The following is a 12,428-nucleotide window of genomic DNA, read 5'->3' on the forward strand; positions in this document are numbered from 1 at the left end:
TCAATTTTTGGCACTCCAAGTGCTTTTGGGGTGTCCCATATTCCCCAGTGTTTTACACTAATTTTTCTGGCTGTCAAAAGTCATATTTGTCAGCAGTATCTAAAACAATATTTTACACTCCAAGTGCTTTTGGGGTGTCCCATATTCCCCAGTGTTTTTCAGTAATTTTTCTGGCTGTCAAAAGTCATATTTGTCAGCAGTATCTAAAACAATAGTTTGCACTCCAAGTGCTTTTGGGGTGTCCCATATTCCCCAGTGTTTTACAGTAATTTTTCTGGCTGTCAAAAGTCATATTTGTCAGCAGTATCTAAAACAATATTTTGCACTCCAAGTGCTTTTGGGGTGTCCCATATTCCCCAGTGTTTTACACTAATTTTACTGACTGTCAAAAGTCATATTTGTCAGCAGGATCTAAAACAATATTTTGCACTCCAAGTGCTTTTGGGGTGTCCCATATTCCCCAGTGTTTTACACTAATTTTTCTGGCTGTCAAAAAAAGTCATATTTGTCAGCAGTATCTAAAACAATATTTTGCACTCCAAGTGCTTTTGGAGTGTCCCATATTCCCCAGTGTTTTACAGTAATTTTTCTGGCTGTCAAAAGTCATATTTGTCAGCAGTATCTAAAACAATATTTTGCACTCCAAGTGCTTTTGGGGTGTCCCATATTCCCTAGTGTTTTACACTAATTTTACTGGCTGTCAAAAGTCATATTTGTCAGCAGGATCTAAAACAATATTTTGCACTCCAAGTGCTTTTAGGGTGTCCCATATTCCCCAGTGTTTTTCAGTAATTTTTCTGGCTGTCAAAAGTCATATTTGTCAGCAGTATCCAAAACAATATTTTGCACTCCAAGTGCTTTTGGGGTGTCCCATATTCCCCAGTGTTTTACACTAATTTTTCTGGCTGTCAAAAAAAGTCATATTTGTCAGCAGTATCTATATAAGGCAATATTTTGCACTGCAAGTGATTTGGGGTGTCCAATATTCCCCAGTGTTTTACACTAATTTTTCTGGCTGTCAAAAAAAAGTCATATTTGTGAGCAGTATTTATCTAATACAATATTTTGCACTAGAAGGGGTTTGGGCTCATTAAAATGGATTCAAAGCAGTCCACATATGAGCATAATCAGCAAGCAGGTGCTGGCACTAGTCCTGATGGTAGTGTTCCCAGTACGTCATCTGATAAAGCCTATGTAAAAGTATATAGTATTTTGAAATCAGGGAAAAAACACACACTAAACAAAAAGGTACCGTGTTGAAGCGAAAAAGAAATGTTACTGAGGAAAAGTTAACTGCCGATAAAAAAAAAATTGCCAACATTCCATTCTACACACGCAGTGGCAAAGAAAGAATGAGGCCTTCGCCTTTCTCTATTAGTGGCAGATCAAAAAATGTTACTGAGCCTTCTTCTTGTATGGTCACTCGTGACCAAGCAAGACCAAGTAATTTGGAGTCTAAAAATGGTGCACAACTACTGTTACGCGTCAATGCGGAGCTGCAAGAAAACAGTAAGGCATTAGAGGATAATGTATGCTCAGAATCAGAAATGACACCAATTCCTGTGGACAGTCCATCCACCAGTGGTATGTCTAATCGTGAGCATTCTGATAATGTACCCATAAAGAAGGGCCCTTTCAGAAGTTCTGCTGATGTGTGCCTGAACAGCCCGAGTGTAGCCGGTGATACACCAAGTGAGGATGACACTTTGTCTTTAGAAGAGGATGTGGGGGAGATTTGGTTATCCAACGAGGGCGCTGATGAGAATGCGGTTGATTGTGTAAGTCCTGCACCAGAGGCAGCAGTGTGGCACCAGTGGCAGCAGTTCCTGCATGTGAGGTTCTGGCACCAATTTGCACTTTCAAAACACAAGCTAGGATGACGCAGGTGGCAGACCACAACAGTTTGACATCTGGGCTGGTTTGAAGGATTTGACAAAAAAAAAGTGTGACCTTGCCCATAACTCCAACCAATCCTACTATTAACATGCAAAGGATGGTGGAGGACCTAGCATGGATTAAACTGTATTTTTCCTAATTTGCACTAATAAGGTTTGGCTGTAATATACAATTGCTAAGAGTCATTGATGAAGAGGAAGACAAGCAGGCTTGGCTGTAGAATTTGCAGGCAAATTCTACTACGTTATATAGGTAACAACCAAAGAGAAGAGCTACATTGCTTCATTGCTAATTGTAATTGCTGAAATAGAAATAATAGGGCTGACAGTCTAGGTCTAAATCTGCACTTACATTTTAATGTACCATAGCTCACTCAGAAACAACAGAGGTGGCAGGGTTTAGTGATAATCTTCTTTAAACAATACTAATTCATCCTACCATCATAGAAGTCTGTGTAGTATGATGTAATTGCCTATAATGCCCTTCCAAATGGAACTAGTAGTTCATTTTAGGGCAGAGCTGTCACAATTTTTGGGCAATTCTTTTACAGCAGAGCAAATATCAAAATGTTGTGAGGAATCATCTGCATCACAACTGGGTGTCTTGGGAAAGCAATTTTTTGTACAACAAGCAGTTGCCCGAGAAACTGAAGGAGAAGACGTCCAAACAAGATGTTGATAGGTCTTGGATCCTTGCAAAGCAAATTAAGTATTTAATCTACAATTAAAATATAGTTAGCACATTTACTTTGTTTTATTTCACATGTTAAATTTCTGTAGCTCCTTGTCAAAATGTATTATTAAGGCAATCACTTGACTCAAGATAAACGTGTTTGCACTCTCTTCATAGGTGACAACTTCGCTGGACTAAAGTACATTCCCCTCAAGTCTTCTTGCAGACCTCAAGTAACTGTCTAAAACCTACTGCATTAATAATGGACATTGGACGCAGATCTAATACTAGCATAGTCCTTATGGCGTCTGTGATCCGCTTTGCGACTGGGGGACAGATTTCATACTTGCTTCCTCTTGGAAAGGATTGTTTAACTGTAAATTTTTGGTTCTGGGGATATTGATGATGAAGGTGTTGGGGAGGGGGGGTAGATTGCAGGTGCTGGGATGTAGATGAGAGAAGGGAGGCAAATGATGCTGGACTGCTTTTTTTTAACCTAAGTTTCTCATTTTCCCAACAGCTTTCCAAGAACTCGATGAAAAATGACGTAACATGGATGAGGATCCCAGATGGTTAAGGTCCCTACCTCTACTGAGTGTGGCTTTAAAAACGCTACAAATGGCTAGACAACTGTTGTCAGGATTTGTGTAAAAATAATTCCACACTTTAGATGTGGATTTTTAGTCTTATGCCCAGGCATGACAATGGCCTTTTTCTTATCACTGGCAAGAACTGCAGCAATTTTTCTTTGAAAGTATATGAAAATCATATTGTGACCTAGGAGGTGGTCAAAATGGAATGGAAATGACTGGAAATTAGTGTTAGTGAGGTTAATAATAATGTAGGTACAAAATAAAACCTAAATTATGTTATTTTAGGCAAAAAAAAATGCTTTTTTTTAACACATTGCAAAACAAAACCAAACAAAAACAAAACCAAAACACGCAAGGGCGGTTTGGCAAAACCAAAACACGACGGTAATCCAGATCCAAAAGCAAAACCAAAACACGGGGGTCAGTGAGCATCTCTAGTTGTAATACAACTCTCCCTACATATACTAAAAGACTATCCATGAAATAGATGTAAATGTTAGGCCTCATTTAGATTTATTAGCAAAGCAAAAAAGGGGCATTAGCAAAATCATATTGCACCATATTGCACTGAAGGGGGACAAATTTAAATGTGCGGAAAGATTTATATATGGGATGCAGCGTGTCCTAACTCAACTCTAAACCACAATGTAAAATGATGTCCAATATTTTGGGCTACATGCAACAGCAACCAGTACTTTTCTGAATAAAAAATAAAAAAAAAAAAAAAAGGCTAAAGTAATAAAACAGTGGCTTCTGGTCCAGTGTAATCAGTCCCTGGGCCACACATTGACTAGCCTCTCTCCTGGTGATGTGAGAGGTGGTCCCAGCAATTACAAATGGATAAGTAAATACCCTTAAATATGGTGCTTTATAATAGGCCAGTGATGGCTAACCTCTGACACTCCAGGTGTTGTGAAACTACAAGCCCCAGCATGCTTTGCCAGTAGATAACTAGCTGATAGCTGGCAGAGCATGCTAGGACTTGTAGTTTCACAACACCTGGAGTGTCACAGGTTAGCCATCACTGTAATAGGCCATACATCCTATAATGGTTCAGTTGCCACCTTGATTAAATTCAGCCACAAGATTATTTTCTCCCAAGAAAATTGCCTCTTACTTGTCCAGCCGACTGGTGAGAAGCAGTAAACGGGACTATTCATTATTGCACTGGCTAGATGCTGTGCAGCCGCATCGCCAGGTTTTTCTTCACTTACCAGAGTATCCTTTCTTTCTCAATTAGAGAACACAATTGCCTCCCTCAGACTAAAACCAAGGGTATTAGACATGCTTTCAATGATTGTATGGTTTGAATAACCCAAAACTAAATACAAGATAACCACTTATTCTTCTTTGGATGTGAAGGATCAAAACCATCACCTATGCGAACATCTACATTGCACCAACCGATATGAGCTTTTATATCTTGGTACAAAAAAAGAAGTCAGGACCCAGGTACAGAGGAACAAGGGGAAGATGGAGATTTTCATAAAAAAATTGACACAGATAATTTTAATTATTCTACTAAAGAACTTTATAGTCTTGTAAAATTGTTACAAATTTTATTTCTTTGCCAGAGCCACTAGTTAAATTACTCTACTAGCTAGTATACCAACTAGAACAATAAAAAAATGAGGGCAAGATGATATATATGAAATAATGGAGGGAACAGGAATATAAATGTACTTTTCTTTTTACTTTTTACAATATAGTTAGTCAGGCGCCATCCTTGTATCTCTCCTTCCACACAAGGATGGGCGCCTTCTTCTAATGCCGTGGCTGTTTTTTTTGACAACCAGACGCATAGACTCTGGCCGCCGAGCTAGGGGTCCACACATGCGCTTCCCATTGCTAGGCAATGGGAGGTTACTCTTGGACCAGGTGGAGGCTGCTGACATCAGTGTCGCCTGTAATTTATGCTGCACTTTTCCTTATATAGAAGACTCTGGCAATTAGGGTGTTAAAGTATTGAGTCTCCCTGCTCCAGCGCTACTACTACTTCTCCTGTGTTGTCTCCAGTTATTTGACATCGGCTTCCGTGACTTTGCTTCTGCTCATCCTCTTTGCAATATATTGATACTTGTGTTTCTGACCTCGGCTTACCTGTGACCTCGCCTCTGCCTAACCATCTGGTGTGTTATTGACTCCTGTGTTTGACCCAGCTTGCTTGACTATGCTCTTGGACCTCCCTGGCTTGTTCTGTCCGCTTGGCCTGACTCGGATACCCAGACTCCCTTGCGGGGTTCCTGGAGAAGACCGGAGGCACGTTAGTCTCTGCACCTCAATGTAGGGTAGTGTCAATACCAGCAATCAGCCAACTTAGCTCTGGAAAGTGTGACAATAGTCACTTGTATGCACAAAATCTATGTGAGGTGAGGACTGGCTTCTAGAGATGGGCAAATCGATTTGGCCTATTCTGAATTTTGCCCCAATTTCAGAGATTTGTCAACAGCGAAATAGTTCCTGAATTGTTCCCAATTTATTCAAAATTTGGCAAATGACTGATACCCACTGGAAAATTGTGCAACGCCTTTCATGTTTACAGAGCACCAGTGATCAGCAATAGTGTATTGCTGGATGACCACTGCTCTACCTTTATTTCCTAAGACAGTTTGTCCAGCAGGTATAATTGAACCCCTCTTTTCCTTAGTTCTCAGTTTCCAAATTAGCTTCATATTCATCATGTCAAGGGCAATAAACCTACAAACTTGTATTTATTACTGCAGTTTAAAATAAAACCTATGATTTTGAATTAGTATATTTCTGCATATCTGCCTTGAAATTTACATACTAATTTATAGACATTCACATATTAAGGTAGCATTTCATTTTGGAGTTGAGCCTATTGACAAGTTTCTAGTCATGGTGATGAGTCGTCAGAAGCATTTATTATCTGGCTTCCATTTCTGAGCTTCCAGAACCAAATAACGGAAACATAATCTATTTTCCTATTTTACGTTTGACAAGCCAAGTACGGATTTTTTTCTTTTTTTTGTGAATGTGAACCTAGTCTGTTTCTTACTAATCAAGCAAACGCTGTAGAACTAATACTTTGAATAAATGTGCATTTAATAAAAGGTTAATAAATCTTAAAATTATTATTACAAGATACTGTGGTAAAACAATGGGGTGAAATATAAGGGATTACAACATGTGCTATTTATGTTGCAGAGAAGATTTTGAGCTTAAAATGCTAATTTGTAAGGAAAGCTATATTTATTAGGATGTAGTAATGCTATGCAGTGTACAGGTCCTGTTTAAGTCAGAACTATTTTTTTTTTACACTTTTTTTAAAGTATGAGAGACATTTGTATCTATAAAATGTTAAATTCAGAGAGTTAAGACTTTATGGTGGTATGCTAGTGCATTTTAGTAAGGATGAATGGAAATTGTATCATTTGTGGCACAGTGGTTATCATTGGGCTTCTGTATTGGCATTGGATAGTGCAACTGCCTAGGGTAAAAATCCAACCAGTATATTATTTGAGTCAAGTTTGCATGTTCTACCCATATTGTGTCGATTTCCTCAGTGTTTCTTCTGATTTCACCCCACATACTGATAGTTTAGTTGGTATCTTACTAAACTAGCCACTTGCCTGTGATAGGCACTTATATGCCTGTATAAATGTCTGATCACACAGTGTTATATTAGCTCTGTAAAAAGAAAGAGAATCATCATTATATTCTTCTCTTTGTTGTAAGGCAGATGTTCTAATTATTACATGGTCTGTCCTTGCTCTGGAGGCCAATAGTCTTTGGGTGTAATTATATACAAATAACCTAAGTTTTAATTGCATGGATTGTACAGGTTGCAAAAACTTGAGATACTTGAAATTCCATTTACATTTACAGTCATGGTCAATAGTTTTAAAAAATTACTCAAATGTTTTTTTTTTTTTTTACAAACTTTGCTGCTTCAGTGCTTTTAAACCTTTTTGTCAGATGTTGCTATTGTATATTGAAGTAAAATTACAAGCATTTCATAAGTGTCAAAGGTTTTGATTGACAATTACATTAAGTTTATGCAGAGTCAATATTTGCAGTGTTGACCCTTGTTTTTGAAGACCTCTGCAATTCGCCCTGGCATGCTGTCAATCAACTCCTGGGCCACATACTGACTGATGGCCGCCCATTCTTGCCTACTCAATGAGTTTGTCATAATTCGTGGGTTTTTGTTGGTCCACCCACCTCTTGAGGATCGACCACAAATTCACAATTGGATTAAGGGCTGGGTATTAGTACCATTCTTTTTAGTACCATTCTTTATTCATGGCTGTGTTCTTACGCAAAATTGTTTGTTCTCACCTGCTAAATAGTTGCTGGTGCTGCTTCCACAGTCACAAACAAGAGGCAAAGAACCAAGCAACCCTAAGATCATGTACAACACATTGGGGCCTCCTTAATATTTTTGTTTGCTTAACTGTTGAAATGAATATGCGGGACATAGTTTTATGTTAGCCTATGTGCAATCCTGCTTCCTCTCTCAGTGAGTTGTTTCTGCTAGTTATTTGGCTGTATTCTTCCACATTTATTTCTGAACCTGGACTCCCCCCTTCCCAATTATATCACACCTGCCTTTCAATGATGCCACACATATCCCTTGCTTCTAGGCCATAGCCCCAAGATATTGTAATGTGTACCAAATCTCGACAGGGCAGACAGGAGAAATAAGAGAGAGATGTTTATGGGGAAAAAGACAAGCACCATAACAGAAAATAGGTGAAGAACTATCATACTTATATCCAAACAAGTCAATGAGTATAACAAAACATCTCGGGTAGTGAACAGAACAGAATAGATAACATTCATTTTTATAAAATAACCAGTTTTTAGCAGCAAACATTTTTAAATTCAACTTTGTTTTTTATCTGTATAGGGATTCAACTAAGGGAAGGGGGTGGAGAGAGTGGGGAAAGCAAGGGGTTTTATTGTTGGTGGCACTTTTTACAGAATTATTTTTTTATTGGGGTATTTAAATGGTAAGCGAAAGGGATACAGAAAAAAGGAAGGGAATGGGAAAGAGTACATAGTGGGGAGGAGACAAAACACAACATACATACAAGCAAAATATGAAATGGCATTAGTGCATGAGCGTTAATATACAAGGCATACTTCAGGTAGAGAATAAGCTCAGACTAGGCTATTTCATGTCTCATAGGGGAGCTTGGAGAGGCTGATCAAGTGGGTCAGTGGTAGTAGTGGTCGTAGTGGTCAATAAGTCTTATGGGCATTACATCTTAGAATCCTCGCCTTCAGTTGTGAACACCTGCCAGGACATCCACTTGATTATGGGTGAGGATGGTGCCATAGAATAAGGGACCTCGTATATCTCCATCTCATAACTGAAGTGGATTTTACTAACAATTTTGTAAATGGAGGGAGCAGAGGGTTGCTTCCACTGTTGTGCAATGGCTGCTTTAGCAGCGATAAGGGCCCCATACATATCTATGGTGTGTCGGTAGTTGTTCAGGGAATAGTTGGAGGAGGGCAATGAGTGGAGATATAATCCCATTGAGTTAGGGAGAGAGATATATCCAGATCGGATTCCTGTTTGTTTGAGAGGTACGTTTAGTCATTACAGGGAGAGTGATGATGTAGGTGTACCAGAATGTAATGCCTTCTTTATTATTGCCTCTGTAGCGCCTGCGGGGAACAGGACAGACGCACACAGATAAACTTACCTTACAAACGATGGTCACATCCCGTCCGCTTCCGATGCACCCCAGCCGCTGTCCTATCCCAGGGGACCAGCAACCAAAACCTCTGTCTCCTCCAACCACTTCCCTCCGAGGAAGAAACAAGAATTAAGGCCGTGCCCACCAGGGAAGGGCTGTCCGAGACCACGGCAATGAGCGAAGACACTCTAGTCAAGCTCGCTTGCCGCCACCTTGTTTTTATCTTGCCAAGGCACTGGGGACTATGAGCACTTGAGACTAGGAACAGTCCCGCCTTAACTACCCCAGTCACCTCTCGGTGAGGGCCTAACTGAAAGGGGGAAATCGAGCACTGTACTCAGCGGGACACTCCCACTTCCGGTTCTGTTCTGCTGCTCCTCCCCGACACCTGTGGGCGACAGATAACACACAGCCTCCCTCTACTCTATCAGTGAGGCTAAGACGTACACCCACAAAACTAACTACAACAGGCGACCCAACCCTAACAACTACTCCTGGCCGGTAACGCAACTCAACTATATAACAACAACTCTAACTGGGTGTGATGTACCATCGGGACCTACTCACTGTACTCTACGGGGAACACCAGCTGGCGTTCACAGTCTATTCTGGAGGGCTGTTCCCCAACACACTCACCCAGGTCGTACCAAGAAGACTGTCTTCTTGCTATGGGGTCACCCACAGAATTCTAAGGACCGGCTGCACAAGGCCCGAAAGAGGCTCACTGGAACAGCACACCAACCAGAGAGTCGAATGCCGCACGGAACCACCGATCGTCACCGCGACAACTGCCTCCACCCAGGCGGAACACGTATCCCACTCTGAAACCGCCAGATAACCTGCACGGAACTTAGGACTGGGACACTCAACCAGACTTACGGGCCACCCCTGGAACTAAATTGAGCTGTGCCGCACTGCCAGTGAGATACTCAATCATCCCCTCTGGAAACCAGCATAACCCCAGGGACCTATGGGACAGGGAAACTACGATGTATTCTTCCCTGGCTATGTGTAAGCTTGTAACTACACTTGTCCCCACAGTACAGGTTAATGCAGAAAAACAATCAGGAAACAAGAGCCTCCCTTTAATGGGGGCCTGACGTCTTGCACCTGGAAACAAATATACAGCACACCAAATTACAATATACAAGGCAATATTCGCCGCACAGACGGAATAACACTCTGTTACAGTATTTGGCAGGCTAACCACACGAGTACACAGCTGCTAGCTAACCAGCCGGTTACTGCAGCACTAACAGGAGCCTTCTGCTCTACTGTTATCTTCCACCTAGTGTACTCACCTCACACACACGGGACCGCGCCCTACTCTGCTCAGGGCTCTCACGCCACTGACCACAACCAGGGCCTTATGCCCTACACCATGGGCCTCTGCCCAGCTGACTACAGAGCGGTGTGCTCTGATTATGGGCCTTAGCCCCCTCTCTACCTTGGGCTCTGAGCCCACTCACTAGGGCCTTGTGCCCTTCTACTTATGGCCTCTAACTAGGGCCTTGTGACCTAGGGGCACTAGCCCCTACCTCACTAGGCCTTGTGGCCTTCTAAACTCTGGGCACTAGCCCACTGCCTAACTACAAGGGCCTTGTGCCCTTTCTGCACTATGGTCTTATAGCCCCTCCCTAACTGAGTACAAGGGCCTTGTGCCCTTTAGGAGCTTTTGGGCTTTAAGCCCTCTGCCTACAATTAAGGGCCTTGTGCCCAGTTCCCTGGGCCTTATGCCCGACCTAACGCAGAGTATACTTACCTGCTCTGCGCGGGATACTCAGCTTGGTCTCGCAGTCTTCTTTTCCGGATCTTCCAGACCCTCCAGCCGGAGGCGCCTTTTCGGCATACTGTCTCCCGCAGCTCTGTGGGCGGGGGCACTCTTAGCCCTGACAATGCCTCCCCGTCGGCATCTCCGGCAGTGATAGACAGTGGCAGGGTAGCTCCTTGCCCCGACAAGGGCACCCTGCCACTTCCGGCGTCTTTTGCTTGATGCGCCGCTCCGGACATCCCACAACATCCTCTTCTCACTGCGCCGACGAACTTCTGGCAAGATGCCGCCGGCTTATATACCAGCCGGCGCGATGTCATCACTGGTGCCACCGCAAGCGCTCATTGGCTCACCGCGGCACCAATCTTATAAATGGCCGGAGGTAAGCCGTGATTGGATCACCTATCCGGCCACTGATTGGCCAGCGGAGAAAGGTGAGCCCTGATTGGCTCATCCTTCCTCTGCTGCCAAGAACTGCGACAAGAGAGAAATACTCACCGCTGGAACGGTGAGTAGCTCCTCTTCTCTTTGCCCTCCTCATGGCCACAGCAGCCATTGCCATCTTCTGTCCCTCCAGGGACACAGCAGCAGCTTCCATCTTCACGGGCACCGGATCCAGAGCTCTGGGGCAAATCCCTACACCTCTAGGCAGTTTAGAATAGAGATGGGGTGGAGGAAGGTTCAACAGGCAGGTCCGGCAGAGAAGGTCAGTGATCCAATCCCGCAGCCAGTTGTAGAAGTCTTTAGAGGGAAGGCCAAGCTATCCAGCTGTGCAAAGGAGCAGAGACCCTTAGCACCAAATAAGTGGGAAAAGAGAAAAAGCTATAGGAGATCCAGCTAGAGAGGTCAAGGTTGGGGATAAGTGCAAAAAACACTGGAGAAAGACATTACTGGTTGGGGGTACAAAATCTGAGGAGGATCCTACCGTCCTATCCCAATACTTTGTGAGGGTCATATTGCTTTTATGGTATTTTATAAAAGGAATAGTACTATTCGCTTAAATGTTGTGCTCTTTCCATGAAGAGTAAGAGTTAATATTTGAACCTTTAATACATCTGGCAATAGTTTTGGCTCATTTCTTGATATTACACTTGTTCACGATTTATTGCAATTATAGCAAAGTTCATAATACTGCCTTCCACAGAAAGCAGACATATATGTATTAAATATATTTTATGTAGAAAATTAAACACGCCACAATATCAAGCTCTATACCAGCAATCTTCTAAAAGATTTCCTATAATGTCAGTACATAGCATGAAGTGAAAGTGACAAGGAGATTCAAAGCCCTACGATCAATACACTGATACACAAACCACTATGACTTGACATTTAGCGCAATTTGTTTGCTGAACATTTTGGCAAAAACACTCAAAACTAAGGTGGCCAGCTCAAATTGTTTTGCAAACTGAAGCTACAATCTCTTGTAAAAAAAAAGATATCCACACACAACAAGAACACATGTAAAAGTATGCTAGTGTATCATGCTCATGCTGGCTATAAATTAAGTCTGGAAAGCAAAATCAGACAACCAAACTTCACAAGTTTTAAGTCTGATGTACATTTAAGTTCACATATATCTATACACATTGGGCAAAGGTTTGTCAGTTTTTTTTAAATGGCAGTTATTTTGCACACTCTCACCTGATAATTTGGGAAGACAAAACTATCTCATCATCACTCTTAGTCAATTTATCTACTGTAAAGTGAAATCACAAGTTTTAAAGCGACATATTAACGCTTGTTTTTTTCCATGCAAAGCTGTTTCCTTTCCAAATATGAAGACAAAGACTGAATGTAATATTTATATATTTTACAGGTACA

The sequence above is a fragment of the Mixophyes fleayi genome, chromosome 3 (assembly GCF_038048845.1).
Source record: "Mixophyes fleayi isolate aMixFle1 chromosome 3, aMixFle1.hap1, whole genome shotgun sequence".
In the NCBI taxonomy this organism is placed as follows: Eukaryota; Metazoa; Chordata; class Amphibia; order Anura; family Limnodynastidae; genus Mixophyes; species Mixophyes fleayi.